Source organism: Thalia democratica, chromosome 4 (genome assembly GCF_965202585.1).
Source record: "Thalia democratica chromosome 4, ktThaDemo2.hap1.1, whole genome shotgun sequence".
NCBI lineage: Eukaryota > Metazoa > Chordata > Thaliacea > Salpida > Salpidae > Thalia > Thalia democratica.
The window spans coordinates 29,769,214-29,785,874 of NC_139168.1; positions in this window are offsets into that span (position 1 = coordinate 29,769,214).

Genomic DNA, 16,661 nt, shown 5'->3' on the forward strand with positions numbered 1-16,661 from the left:
CCAATTCGCGTTTTTTAGGACTGGTGGTACCAGGCAAACTGCAAAGTTTACAAAACTGTGTTGTATGTTTGAAATCATAGATAAGTGTGTATCCTTTAAAGCGTTTTATGAGTTTTTAAGATGTATACAGTTAGTAAACTACTAACAACTAAAATTTTAAAATTAATGTATAAAAGCTAAGAAAAATAACTTATTACTTTTAGATGAATGTAATGAGTTGAATAAGCATACTTCAAGCTTTATTACAACTGACTGAAAAATTATAAATTCATCTTGTACAAAACTGCGCATTATTTATAAGCAATGCACAAAGCACCATCAAAGAAAACACCAACTTGGAGCACATTGAGGAGCGCGGCCGAAGTCCCAATTTCCGTCACCGCCGCAAGTCAGTTGCTCGGGTTCGCCCCATTTGAGACTGTGGGAGGGATCGCAAGTGTAGCTCACCGTTGTTCCGCTCCAAAACTCGCCGTTCACGTGGCTGAAGGTTGTGTGCCAAGTCACCTTGCTTCCGTCGTATGGCTGAGGGCACTCTGTATCGGGCAGCGAGTAATAAGCTAGTGTTTAAAGTAGAAGTAGTACAATTGTTATGCGTATTTCATATGTAATTATAATATAGTACTATTCTAAACTTAAACTTTATTCAAATGTGAATTATACTTATTATTCTCAAAAAAGAATGCATTCTAGAAAACGGTTTTCAATTGAAAAGTTTAGTTTTTACAGCTTATTCAATAGTTTATGCTGCTGTAGTTCAAAAACCAAAAATGCAAAAATGTCATTTTACTTGTAATGCACGTAGGAGCCACAGAGATGTCCCAGCCACCTTCTGAGCACTCATAAGTGTAGTCGGCCGAGCTACCACCACTGAAAGTGTAGTTCTCGATGCAAGAATACCTGTAAGCGTCGCCTTCGAGGTAAATGTCTTCACGAGCCTGACGCTCAGGTACGACGGTTCCGTATGGTATGGTTTCGGGGCTCGGGCAAGCTTAATTGAAAGCAAGGTTGAAAGAAGTGACATTTTTTACAAGGCTTTTGAAGTAATAAGTAAGTTGTGGTAAAAATATTGATTTTTAAACATTGAAGTTCTCGAAAATTTTAAGTTTTTTGTTGAACACTTTGTACAAAAGAAACACAATACATACCGTTTTGAAGTAAAATTTAGTACTTTCGTTATAAATAAAAAAAATTAAATGTATTGAGAATTGTAAAGTAAAGATGTTTATAAAGTTAACTTTTTAATAAATGTGGGCTTTAAGATAAATTCTAATTTTTTCGCAACGTCATAAAATTTTTATTCAATTAAACGTGCACAAATGCACTTTCAAGTAATACTGTTACTAAATAAAAACAAGTTAACAACAGTATGACAAAAAAGTTTTATATAAAACAGTTCCGTAACATTTTAGCTTCATACACAAAATCAGCTCTTTTAAGTTGTACGAGATAATTTGTTGTGAAAACAATTTCATATATGAATCAAAGTTTTAATTAAAAGCCTGAAATTTAAAAGTTTTAAGATCAGGTTCCGTTTAGCATCTCAATTATATATAAAGATTTAAACCGTTGAGACACGCGGGTACGGAGGAGTTGGTTATTCCGTTTTCCTTGCACTCAACAATGGAAAGACGAGGATAATTCATGTAATAGCCTTCTTCGCAAGAAAATGTTGACAAAGTCCCGGGTACATGGTTTGTTGTGTCATCTACTATTGGGCGAGTGTCTATTATTAGACCAGGCCTCGAGACGATGTTTAGGCATCCTGTAGAAAACATTTTCGGTTTTATAAGTTTGATATATGCTTGAAAGTTAACCGTGACTTAAAATAACGCATACTAGTCTTGAAAAGCTTTTGCGAAACCATTTAGTCCCATACGAAACACTTATTTTAGTTTTTTTCACCGTAATTGAACTGAAGTTGCAGAAATAGTTGTTTTTTAATTTTATTCAAAGTTGGTAAACTTAGTATTTAAAGTAAACTTCTATAGAAATGTTTAACTTATAGTTTTTCGTGTATTATTAGTAAACTTCAATGCTTTACCTTCACTCAAAGTTTAACTTTTAAATAAGTTTTAAACATTTTTCTTTATTTTTAATAAAATAGTAAACAAGTAAAACGTAATTTGAAGTTATTATTTACTAAAAGCCTGTGTACTTACATATAGAAAACATAACTTTTTTACTAAGATAAGTTCTTGTATTTATACTGTTGCGAAAAAAAAGTATCCTTAAAAAATTCCAAAACTTTATAATAGGTTTTAAATGTTATGAAATAAAATATACTGTAAACATTTTTTACTCATCAAAACTTTAAATTTTTTTATAGCTGAATTAATTTTGAAAAGTAATTTTACAAGTGAAAAAGCGCTCATAACTTACGTTTAATGCATTGAACTTTATCAAAAGTCCACGATGAATTAAAATGGCAAGTAGCTTCTACAGAAGCTTCTTTGGTATGCACATTGTAGTAACCTTCTTCACACCTGATTTCAACAGCGGATATGAATCGAGCCGACCAAATACCGTCAAAATATTTAGTTGCTTTTATGATAGAGTTTGGAAAGTATAACGGTCCACAAACTTCAAAAGTTTAGTAAACAAAGTGAGATTTTATTTTTAACATATTTGTTAGATAGTTGCCTTAAAATATGTTGATTGATGATTGATTTAAACGATTAGTTTATTCTCTATATATGCATATTAATAGCTTCAAGTTTATTTTTCAGCAAACTTTAAACAAAAAATCTCAAGCTCAGCAAAATTTGCAAACCTGGAAAGCATAAAACTTTCGGAGACCATTTCCCATTGGTGCCGCATGTGGTCTCGTTGCCTACTTGCTCGTACTTATCATTGCAAACGTACCGAACGACTGACCCAGTTGCCACTCGCAAGTCAGGACTTGTTGTTACGACGTCCAAAGACACAGGTTGGTAAGGCGCACTGTTTTCTACAGTCGGTATTTCGTCGCATACTGTTGTGCAAAAAAAATATAAGGTTTTGACCTAAAAGGCTTGATATTGAATTTTAGTTATAGACGATTTCAGTTTCGTCTTGTTTCATTAAAAACTGTGTTAATTGTTAGAGCTAAAAACTTAAGATAAAACGCAGTGACTTACGAATTACACTGCTTATGATAGTTATTAAATAGTGTCTTTAGTTTGGTAGTATGTTTTTTGTTTACAGCTTTGTAAAAGTTTTATTAAAGAGTATAAAAGCTTCAGTTTTTAATTTTAAGACTATAGTTAGTTGTGAAGGTTTAAAACTGTTAAATTCTGATTACGTAAGCTATATAAAAGCTAAAGCAGTTGTGATTTTCACCTTATTGATAAAATGTTTAATTCTAAAAAAAAACAAATAAACTTATCCAACTAAAACCATTCATAGATTTCTAAAACAGTGAATGGCTGAGCATAAGGAAACTCTATCTTTTTTATTTATCTCTAAAAACATAACTTCTAAATTGACAACTTTGAAAATTGTTTAAACTACTTTTTTTCATAGAGCGAAACTTTCAAACTATTATGAAAAGCATCAGTGTTCACAACTGACATTTGAAGCACTCAGGACGAGCTTCCTCGGCCCAGCCTTCCTCGTATGTGCACGTCAAGGAAGGACTCGCTCCCTCCTTCATCGAGTATCCGCGGTGGCAGAAGTAGTTCACTTGCATCATCAGCACGATCCTGTCGTCAGACAACGTGTATTCCCCTCTCCGTCCGTCGGCGTTCGGTACATGAGGCGGAACCAAGCAAGCTAGAGATTTGTTTGTTTGAAAATATCACACTCAAAACCGCAACAAAACGTGTAAGCAGGGAAAGTTGACGAACTTTGAACGCACCAAGGTGCGGTCTCTATGTTCCACGTTCCGTCTTGCCGACACTTGCGAGTGCTGACTTCGCCTTTGGCCAGGGAGAACTTGTCGTTGCACGTGTACACCACCCGCATGCCGGTCCAAAAAAAGTATTTTTCAAACAGGTATTCGGTCGTCCACGTGGAATAGTCTCCGTCGGGTGGCTTTGTGCATCCTTGCAATTATTATTTTTTTATTAAAAACAGGTAAATACTATAATTTACATACATGCAAATGATAAGAAAATGGGCTAAAAGTTAACCTCTAATGTTCCCGTCGGGACATATTGGTTTTCTTTTCCAGCCGTCATCTCCACACTCAACAGTACCAATGAAATCATAAGGCACTGAATATTTACACTTGTATTTCACAACATCACCGATATCATAGCTTGATTTAATTTGGCCGGTGTAGTTGCCGTTTGTTAGCGGAGGAGGATCCGTGCAATCTGGTGTGTTTGTGTTAAGCAAGTGAAATCCTTGAACATAACAGCTTTATAGCATGAGCAGAACAATTTTAAATGTTACATCTTAAAATAGATAGTGCAAAAGTCAATCAAAAGTATGTTTTTAAAAATCTAAAAGTAAAGAAGTACCGACATGAGATGCATTTCGGGTAACTTTTTCCGGAATCCCAAGTAAAGTTTCCGTTTTCGTTGCACACGACATACTCGGATGAGTTTGGATGGATCCTAAACCCCTGATCACACTCCAGCATGAATTTAGAGCCGTATATTGGTTCTGGTGGACCGACAAACAATCCATGTTCCAACTTTGGTGGTTCGCAGACTGATGATAAAACAATTTTCAGTAAGAAAAAAATAGTGCTTAATCGACTTTTTAAAGTGCTGTTTCTTATTAGATGCAAGTAAGAAAGTATGGTTTGTAAATAAAATGTTAAAGATATAGTTCAAAACCTTATTTTTCAAGAAAAAAAACGTATCTAATGTTTTACTTATTTTTAAATTGAAGTAACGTTTAAGTTTATAAAATTCATCAGTTTTTATTTTTTACATGTGCGTGAGACTTATTTCTGTTTAAAAAGTTTAAGTTATTTTTTTCTTAAGATTGCAGATAGGTCAGAATACTTTAGAGAAGTCCTCTGGTGAAAACAATGCTAGAAATGTTTTTATACAAACTGGATTTTATTCATAAGTTATTATCTGAATTATAAAGCATTTCTTTAAAGTTTTAAACATCTTTAAAATGTTGAATATATGTTTAAAGTTGCACAGATATATAGTGGTAAAAAGTACTCTCTTGGAATTTTTTACCATCAAAAAACATTAAAAAAACTATTTTTCAGTATAAAAATTGTTTTTTTAGTACTTAATTTCTGTACTTGTAAATATTTTCCATGCAGTTTTTTTTAATTTAAGTTTTGAAGACCTACGATTTTTAATTGAAACTTTTATAAAGAATTTAAAAAAATAATTTAGGAATTATTATATAAAATATGTCTAGTATTACTTTTTTTTTTTAAGTAACTTTGCTATTAATTTTAAGTTTTACAGAAGCCATAAAATCTAACATTTTCAAAACATCACAGATCAAAATGAAAACAACCTTTTAAAAATAAGCACATTTAGTATGTTTTAACAAAATTAGAAGGAAATAAATACCTTTATGATAATAAGATTGAAAGTATTTTATAAAAAATTAAAACTATTTTTAAGGTTAATTTTTTTAATTAAACAAATTTTACACAGCTATTCTTTTTACTGCAGTTTTGTCCTGTATACAAGTTATATTTAATTCATTGTGACAATAAACATCAAATATCTTAACTTACGCATAATGAACTGCCAGACTATACTGACTACATTGCAAGACGTGCACTGCATTTTTACTTTTCTTGTTCTGCAAATTATTATTTTTAAGTTTTTGTTTAACCTTTAGAATTTGAATTAAAATAACATTTAATGAAAAAGTTTAGAATTTTAGTTTTACTGAAAAATAAGTGAGTGAACAAATGGGTTTATTTTTCATAAGCAATCAAATAGTTTCTACTTCTCCTCAAAAAAATCTATACATCTTTATATCGATTTAACTAAGATTTAAATGGCTTATAAGCAATATTTTCAAAAAACTTTAAGTTTTTTATTGTTATTTTGTAATTTTACTGAATCATGTGCTTTGTTAATCTTGTCAACTGATTGTCACACTAAATTTATCAGGTGTAACTAATTTTAAATAACTATTAAACTCTTCTTACATGTAAACTTTGCATAAACATTTTTAAAGTTGTAAATAAGTCCTATTAATCAAATATTACTCATTATGGTATATCTTAAAAACTTTGGTAAAACTATCTTTGGATTAACTTATCTTTAAAACCGTTTCATATCATTATACGTAAAACCTTATGCTATTAAGGTGCACAAGTTGTTTTTGTTTAAAAAAGCTATAACTTACTTTTTTGCAGCTTAGAAATTTTTTGAATTCACTAACTTTACAACTGCTAACTATTAAAACTTTGAAAATTTGTGTTGTTTACTAAAAGCTTACATCTAGATGCAGTTTTTCTAAAGTTACGTCATACAAAAACTAGGAGTACTACACTCGATCTTTTTCAAGTTATTTTAGTTTAAAACTAGCTACACAAAATATTATTATCTTAATTATAATATAAACTCAGGGTTCAACAGTTTTATTTTGTTTAATGTGCCAATTTTCCGAGAAAAAGTTGCTCGTGGGCCAAAAGCAAAAAGTCTTCTGCAGGCTGCAACTATTTCAATAAATGTTGTAGTAATAAAAAAAAGTTATTTTAAACTAAAGATGCTATAAAACTACAATGACAAAGGACCAAGTGCCCAACGAATTATGCAATTAATTTGTAGCCATTGTAACTTGATTTATTAATTCCTAATTTGTTTTAAAACTGTTATCGAGGGATTACTTTAGTTGGTTAAGTTCTCATTTTAGAAAGACTGATTTATAAAAAGAAAATGGTTAATTATATGTCTAACAAAAAAATAAATTGCCTGTTTGAAATAATGAAATTAACTTCTTAGTGTTCTTGTGAAAAATAATAAAAATGTTTGTATCCACCTGCTCTTCAATATAATTAGCATTCAAATAGTTTGAAAATGTAAATAACGTGTTAATAAGGAATTCAAATCCTTCTCTAATGCAGTGCTTTACTTTCGCTTAGTTTATCTATTAATAAAATAATAAAAAGACTTCAATTATTATGATATGTAAACTAGTCTAGTTTCTAAAATAATTAACAATGATTAGAATTAAAAATAGTTTTGCTGAAGTTATATTTTGCACATAACTATATATTATTCATTTTAACAAAATATAGTTCCCACAGAACTTTTTATATAAGTTGAAATGACTCTTATTGAATAAAAGCATATGTTTTATTTTGAAAAATAAAACTATCAAAGTATTCAAATTTATACACGCTTTTTTTTTTACAAGTAAAAAGTTTTCAACAAAGGTCAACACTTTTCAGTCTAACACATTAAATCAACGTAAGCGTTAGGATTCTACTCTTTTAAAAAATATTGTAGGCTAAAACAAATTATAAAAATGGTATTAATTTTCTTCCTGAAAAGTAAAGTTTAAAAGATAGTACTTCATAAAAGTTATTGAGTTAAACTGTTTCAAAACTATATAGTTTTGTTCTTAAAGTCTTGTTGTTAAAGCTTTGTACACAAGTAAAATAAAAACATCTATGTTATTAAGTTTTATCACAGACGGTATATTACTAATATTGATTTTTATTATTTACTTTTTAAACTTTGTAAAAAAAAATTGATTCTTAAACTAAAAACAAAAAGTGGTTTGAATTGTATTTTGTGTAACAAATCTGAGTGTTTATATATTGCTTGCAATTTGAGTTTGATTGTGATTCTAATTTCTATCAAAAAAAAAAATCCAAGGTTAAAAAAAAAAGAAAAAATAAGTTTTAAAAACAAACTTTTATAAAATTTTGTATCTATTTAAGTCAATAACAGTTGTTTCAAATAAATTAATATTAGTTGAAAAAAAAAAACAATACGGAAAAAGCGGCCAATTAGTATTAGAAAAAGTACATTTTGATAAATTTCATGATTCATTTTTTGTCAATAAAATTCGGTATGTATTAGTTTAAAATACTTAAGGAAGGCTGAAAGCTTTTTTTATGAAAGGATTGTTTCTGTGTCTTCGCACAAAATCCGGACGTTTTCTTTCTGTGAAAAAATTAAAAAATCGTTATTAACTCACGTCTTTAAACAAGCACAAATTCAGTCTGACCGTTGTATTCCAGATCACCAGTGAACTGCACGTCGTTTTGGTACTGGTGGTTGAAGTACTCGAATCTTTCGAGCGTGAACTCGTCGGCCGCCACAGTTTCCTTCTTGTATTCTTTGAACGACAGCTCGAACTTTGCCTTCACTCCGCTCGGGTTGTAAACTCCTTAAAAATACACGTGAGACGTGGAGGTATAAAGAAATGCAGTGACGAGCTTTTACAAAGTTCTTAAAATAAAATGCAGCAGGACACCAATAACGTATCTGCTTTAAGAGATATTAATCTAAAAAATGAGTTGGGTCAAAAAATTATAAAAAAGCTATGATACTGTTTAAACGAACAAAAAACTAATCTTAAAGTTATAAAGATTTTTATTATTGTGTTAGTGTATAATAAAACTGTAAATTACTTATTAAACACAAAAAACTTGATGTGCGTGGCAAAAATTAGTTCAGTTTAGTTTATTTAGGTTTTATAAATTAATTTTAAATTAGTTCAAATAAAAAACTACTATTAAAAGAAAAAGTCTAGTAACTCTGAAATTAGCTTGAATAGACAATTTTTTTTAATCAAAAGTAAGTAAATATAAGCTGTTATAACTAATATTACTTTTATAATTATAATTAAACTTTTAAGAACTAAAATGTTCTCAAAACTGTAAGGTACGCATTTCACGTAAAGTACGCACTTTTAACTGGTTTCTTGGTGCGTACCCTACCAATGTCATTATATTTTTATTTTAGATAAATACAACCATGAGCTTTGCGACTAGTTTTTTTTCAAAATTGGTATCAACTGTTTCTAGACTTCTCGTGAAACCAACCGAACTTGATGTAAGGAACTCTCCCTTGCGCGTTCGCCCCGATAATAACCGGCAACTGATAATCGAGGTAAGAAGATTGCAGCTTGCCGTTAACTTTCAACTTCAGTAAACCGTTCCACGTTCGGATACCGGGGTCTCCAGTGCGACCGAGACGCTCCATTTCCTAGTTTAACTTTTAGCTATCATCTTAATGGTTGATGATAAACTTTAAACATTTTAATCTTGCTTCTAGCTTAAGCTACTAGTATATAATTTCTCGTTAATTAAAAACTCTATAGACTTTTATTTTATTTTGTTAAAAAACAGGTCTAAAGTTCTTGTATAACACTTCCAATAATATTTTAATACAATTTATTGCTTGTTTTTCATTTAAGTGACTGCACCTGAAATATCTAATACTTTTTTATATTTCTAAGCTAAATAAAATAAGTAAAAAAAAATCAAAAAACTTTATCTGTAAGGAGACCGTACTCGCCCCAATTTATAATCCACTCAAATTCAGTCCATTCCTGCTCTTCGAGAACATCTAGCGGAATTTCGTGAAGAACAATCGCCTAAAAACAGTTAAAAATAATAAGAAAATATCTCGTTAGCGTTTTATGTTGAAAATAAAGTTTAAAACTAAGTTGAATTTCTTTTCGTTAGAACTTTTAAAAAAAACTTTACTCTAAATGGAAACAAGTCTTTCAATTTTAAATTTGCCCCAGATAACACCATTTTTACACAGCAAACCCTTTTTTTTTGGTAGCAAAATGTTTATGTAAGCTTAATTTTTAGTATCATATTCAAAAAAAAAAGTAAAAAAAACAACGTGTTGTTCGGCCCGACCGTCTTCAACGCACACAACTTTTTTCATGCCACTCATTCTGCACTTTCCTTCAGTTTTGAAGTACCTCTCGTCCGATCTTGCTGTCACTGTAAGCTTGCCTGCAAGAGCAGTTTGTTGTAATTTAATTTTTACACGCTAGCCTAAAACAATAAAAATAAATTGTTTACCAAAAAATTAAGCAGTGGTATGCTGTTCTATATAATTGTACACTTTTAAAAATGTTTCAAAAATCACATTATTACTAGTTTCAGCATCAAAACATTTTCGTAATTTACCTTTCATTAAGTTGTTTTGTAACAAAATGTATATTCTCTTGTTTTTTAAATGACCGCCTAGGGGCGTTAGATGATTGTTTATCAAATCACATAATAAAACTTTAATAGTTTTTGTTTTTACGCTCAGTTAGCCATAAGACCGTGCGGAAGGCACACCAAATTTAAGACTTTGAGACACTAATTGAACTTAAGAACTTTTTAATGATATTCATTTTATAAGAACTTTATATTTAATTGTATTATTTTATTGCATTGTGCTTAGTTTAGTCATCGTTGTGCATGAAGTACGACATATATTAAGACTCTGTATTACAAGTAAAACCTATTTTTGTATTTAAGATTGTGACATTCAGACAGTTTTAGAACATTATTAAGAACATTTTTAGTTGTAGAATTTTGTGTCTACTTGTTCTTTTTATTTTCCCAGTTGTATTCTACTGATAGAGTAGCTGCTCTATCACTTCTACTTTCTAGTTTTCATATTAATATTACTTTTTCAATAAACTCACTTCATTAAAGAAACTATACATATTAAGTTTATTACATATTTAATAGTTACTAAGTTAAACCTAATGAGTAAGGTAAATTCAGTAAAAGCCTTAAGAGCTAATCACTCAAAGCGTTCAGCTCAAAAAAGGGGACTTCCCCCAATTAAAAAAAGTTCCTACCACTGGCCTAAGGCTACAGTTTTACAAACAGAGTCATAGTTTATTTTGTATATAACTTCGTACACGTAAAAATCTAAAAATTGCAAACTAATTTCTATATTACATAAAACTTTAAACAACTAACTCTGGTTCCTGTCGTAATGAACTGAAAGAAGGGGGTGTCCTCCTCTCTGAAAGCTTATTCGCTCCCCTCCCGCTTCGAAACCTGAACGCGTAAATTAATAATCAAATTAACCTGACTAACTTTTGTAGTTTCCTTAAAAGTTAACGTTTAGTGTTTAATTTAGTATTAAAATTAATAAACAGTTTTATACACTATAACTAAGATAAATTAAACTTTTGTAAATAGACTTGAACAATAAAGCAATCATCACAACAAAATATCAAAGAAAAAAAATCACCAACCGGCCGCGTGCTCGCACGGGAAATGGGAGCAGCCCCTGAACAGCTCCTCGTTGGTCAGCCGTATCGGAACGGGGTCTTCCCCCACGGTGATGACGCGAGGGTCGGGCGAGTTGTGCCACTGAGTGATCATCACCCGCCGCATGGCCGCTCCGGCTTCACCCGATTGGACGAGGTCTCTCAGTTTCATCTTGTACTTGTACACGTGGCTGGCGTGCCGCGTCATCGGCTCGTTGGCCGCCGGGCACAGCGTTTGGAGGAGGGGCGGCATGACCGGGCCTGTGTGACGTAATAACGCTTTGGGTGATAATGTGTGACGTAATAACGCTTGGGGTGATATTGTGTGACGTAAAATTTGTGTTGTAAGAATGGGTGATGTCTGATTAACAAACGAGTTTGATAAAATTTTGTTAACTTTAAATGACAGTGAAAATCTATATTGAAGATTGCTAATTTTTTTGTAACTGGTAGCAGGTATGTTAAACATTGATTTTTTCATAATATTTATTCAATACTTTTCTTGAAGTTTTGGAACTATTTGTTAGAATTTTAAGCAGTTTATTAAACTTATATCTTTTAATCATTTTTGCAATAAATCCAGTGAAAAATTTGATGAAATAGTTGTGAATAAAAACGTTTAGAGATGAGATTGTAAAAGTATAACGACATTTTTTTATACAAAAATTTTTCTAAACTTTAGCTTTTAAAACAGTTACAGCTAATGAAAAGTACATTAAAATAAAACTTAGATAAACACTTTAATATTTAAAATTATTTCTCTATATCAATGGTCTTCAAGGCGTGCACATTTAGGTTAATTTGCTTTATATAAAAAAGTTACAATGGTTAAAAAAAAATTCAAATGACGTTTTTTGTTTTTTTCTATGGGAAAAAGTTAATGATAACACAAACTAACAGTTTTTAGCACGTTATTTATATATTCTATCTCATAAAACCAAAATAAATTCTTGTTCTTGATAGCAACTTACATTTTAATAGTCTAGTTTGCAAATAATTTATTTTTCAGTAATTTAGTGTGCACAGTGTTTGAAAATATTAAAAACCAATGCTCTAGAGTCATTAAATGTTTACTTGACAACAACAAAAATTAAAAAGGTAAAATTGTTTTAAGGTATTAATAATAAATTGAGAAGGTTTATTTAAAAGTTTTTAAACATTCAGTTTATAGTAGACGTTTTCTGATACTGTCGAAGTATCTGTTGAAAATAAAGTATACAATTTTAAAACAAAAAATACTTTTTATAAGGAAATTGTTGTTTATATCATTGTTAGTGACGTTTTCTTTGAAATATTTTTCAGTTACAAAACACGTGCTGATCTCTATCCTGGACTTTTCATCTTTTTTATTATTATCCAAGTTGTCGTATACAAACCTAAAATAAATATGAAACTTTGCTTTTTTTACTCTAGTCGTTTAGCAGTCAAAAACCGCTTACGTTTTTATTGAATTTTATATATCAACAAAACAAGTTTAAGCACAATAACTTTTTAAACAACTTTAAAATATTTGTATGATACCACGTTAGTTAATTTTAAAAAATTTTGGTTCTAAAACCTTTGAACATTTAATAGCTGTAAAAATGTCTACTCTTTTAAAGAGAAACAACATGAACAGCAACCAGTGAATTAAAGTTTTTACACACTACTACAATAGTTCTAGACATACTAATATAAACTAAGTTGAAAATAGTTATAATGTTTACAATAAGTTTTTGTTTTTAGTTTTATAGGCTAAAAATGACAAAACTTGCACTTATAATCTATTCAGGTATAAGATATTTAAAACTAATGACGAAGTACCTGTACTGATAGGAAGGTTCACTATTTTCATTTTCGGGAAAATACTTTTCAATGTAAAATTTTGTCTTTTTACTGTTTGAAATTTTCAGTAAAACAAAATTACCTGGAAGAACCTGTTCTGTAAGTACATTAAAATTTTTTTTTTGAAGAAACGTTCTTAGCTTTTTTGTTTTTTACGCCAAGTAATAAGTACACTTTATTTACAATCAGTAACATAATTTTTGATAAAAGTTTTAAAATGCAAGAATTGTAAAACATTTCTATAACTACATACGAAAATCCTACAAAGTTATCTCTTAGTTTCTGATTTACTTCAAACCTTCCCTGACCAGTTTCAAGAACGGTCTCGATTTCGGCCACTTGTTGCAAGTGAAATTCGATGAGGCCGCCTTGAGACCGGTGCAGTCCCATATTTCACCAGATTTAGTTTTATTTCTCAACAGTTTAATACCTGTTTGCAAGGATTAGTAGATTAACTTTAAAAGAAAGGTAAAAAAAAACTTAAGTCAAATTAAAAGCGATCCTAGCTGTTTTTGTTTTAGAAAGATGGCTACTGTACGACTGGATAACCGATAACTGTGGTGTGAAACTCGATAACTAAAAGGTTTCTTCATACACCAGGTGCTTAAACCAGACTTTTTGGACGCTTTTTTTTTATCGTTTTATAACCAATATATACACACTGCCGGAGGGGATGTTCAACATCACTGGTTAAAAATATATACTACGGTCATCTAAAATGAATACTGTAACAAATTAAACCTTATTTATAAATAAAATTTTTATATGTAAACAAAGTTGAGAACCTTAACAAAGTATTTAACATTAAAAGAGTTTAGTTTGGGTTTTTGACGTAAAGCAAGTTTTATAAATATTTAATTTGTGTTTTACTCGTAAACAAAAGTATTACTTAAGTTTAAAAACCTTTTTATTAAAGTTTGTGATATACTCATACTGTGATTAAGCTACTCTTACTTCTAAAGTAATATGCAATGGTCTTTTGTACAACTCTCTTCCTGAAACTTTGTTAACAAATGTAAAAAATAGTAACAGTTACCACATAAAATTTTTGCATGCAAAACAAACAAACTGACTGCAACTCAACCCATCTCCTTGGAAACCAGGGTTGCACTTACACTTGTAATACTCCTTATTCTCGTAGTTGTATTTCAAGCAGTAAGCATCTGCGTGACAAAACTGACAAACGTCTTTTTCAAATCCTGTATTTTAACAAATTCCTACGTGATGTCATTTTGATTATAACTTATTTTTGTACAGACAACAGATGTATTTTATTTCGAAAATAAAGTTAAATTGACAATAGTTGTATTGAAGCATTAATTCTTTTTTTATTGTAACTTACTTTTTTGACAACATGTTTTACCAAATCTAAAAACAGTAACGAGTATAAATTTCTGGTTTAAGATGTTGACATTTCAGAAAACATGAGTTATAATTTAGTAATTGTTCAGTAGCTTTGTAAATTTTAACACTAAACACCTGTATAATAATAAATATATAAAAAATACACAATTTGTGTTACATTAATGTGCTACGTAAACAATTATTGTAAAGTTATTACAAGTTTAAATTAATTGTTGTGCAAAGTTGTCGTAAACATATTAACTGAACTAACTTAGTTTTTTTAAATTTTATTTCGTAAATGTATGTTGTTTAAGGTTTATGTAAATTATGCAGTAATACTATAAAACTTATTATGCTTAGATAAATATAATACACAAAAAAACAAAAAAATACTAGTTATTTTAAATCTTTTTGTTTCGTCATCTAAGCAAAAGCCATCGACTTCATAGGTTTCACACTTGTCTTCCCCACCACCTAAAACATAATTCAAATAAAAACAACAAAAAGAGCAATAACAAATGGCTGCTAAAGTAGAGATAAAACTATTTAAAACTCTAAAATGTGATTCTATACTTTTTTACGGTCTTAACTAAAGACTTAAAAAGTTTTTAAAAACATAAAAAATAATTCTTTCAATATCCCTGGTGGCGTCAAATCTAGTTAAATTAAAAGACTGTCAGTTATTAATCCTATGTGCAGTTTGTTTTTGTTTACCATCAAATTAAAAAAATAATTTTATTGTTAGTTTCAATTTTTTTTTCAATACGGTATTAAACTACAAGATAAATAATTGAATTATATTTGTAGTGCGATAATAAAGACATTTTTTTAAATTTTGGTACTAAAACAACTAGTTTTGAACATTAAAACTTTTAACAAAAATATAAAAGTCATTGATTTAATATATAATAAAAAACAATTTATATATTTTCCTAAATAGTATTTTAAATTAATCTTATAAATAAAGAAAGCAGAAAAATATTACAAGTTTATATAATTTATAAATATAATAATAAAACATAAATAAACTATTTTTTGTCATTTTTTTAAAAATAAACTGTAAATGTACATATAGCTATGGTTATATAATATTACATCAATTTTAATAAAAATGTTGATAAAATATATATTTGAATTTGATTAAAACTTTAATCAACGTTTATTACATTAGCTGACACTGATTCTCCTAAAAAGATTTTCTGAGCCTTTTAATTAACTTCTTTAATGTTTGAGTTTTAGTTTTCTGATACCAAAAATACTTTTAAAAGTTTTGATATCAGCAAAGAAACTCTACACTATAATTAAAAGTTTATGCTTAAATAAAACTAATCTAAATTCAAAAGGAAAACTTTTCCACTAAAAAAATCTGATGAAAATAAATTCACTCACCATTTGTTTTTGAAAACAATAAACATAAGAACAAAAGTGAAAAGAAAAAATTCATTTTAATATGCATCCAAGATGCAAAAATTTTATAGAAATGTTAAATTAACTTTATACAATGGTTTGCGTGTTTAAGTAAAGATAAAAGTTTTTATTAATCATAAACAGTTACTTTTATTAACATACTAAAACTATTTTTTTTAATTTCAACCACGTATTTTATTGCAATGCACAGATTAAAACTTAATTGTTTTGCAGCTTATGTTATATTTTGAAGCTCTTAGGTAAACAATGAGCATATTTTTAAACATAACATTAATGTATTATGCTTTACAGAATGAACTAAATTAAAAATTACTACGACTAGTGATGTTTATTAGTCATAGTATAGTAAATACAGTTTGTAGCTTATAAACGTATAATGATAGCGATCATTATGCTCCATATAAGTTTTTTTACACTAATGTTAGCTTTAAAAACGATTTACTTTTTTTGACAATTTTTTTTTATTTCTTGTTTAGTGTGTTATTGTTTGTAAAAAATTATTTCAATAATTAGTTTAACTTTTTTCGTGAATGACTGAAGAGCTCATTTGCGCAAATTTTCAGACTATACTCTTACGACTTTTACTATTAAACTAAAAACTTTTGAAACATCTGTATCATCTATAACTATAATATACTTTAACTGATAAAATGTATTGGATTCACTTCACGACCATTAGTAGAAAGAATTAAAGAACATTAAAAGGCAAAACAGCTGTATCTGACCACATTAGCAATTGTAATGTTTGTAAAAATTAAAAAAATAACTGTTAATAATTTTGGAATTTTGAAAGAATGTAGAAGTAAATTTGAGACCCTGATAAGTTAAGCTCTACTAATTAAACGTTATAAAAAATTAAACAATTAACTAAACCGGGTATTACCCATACACTAAGAATTTTTGATTAGTTTGATATATATTAGTTTAACAATTTGTAAGTATTTATGTAACATACTATT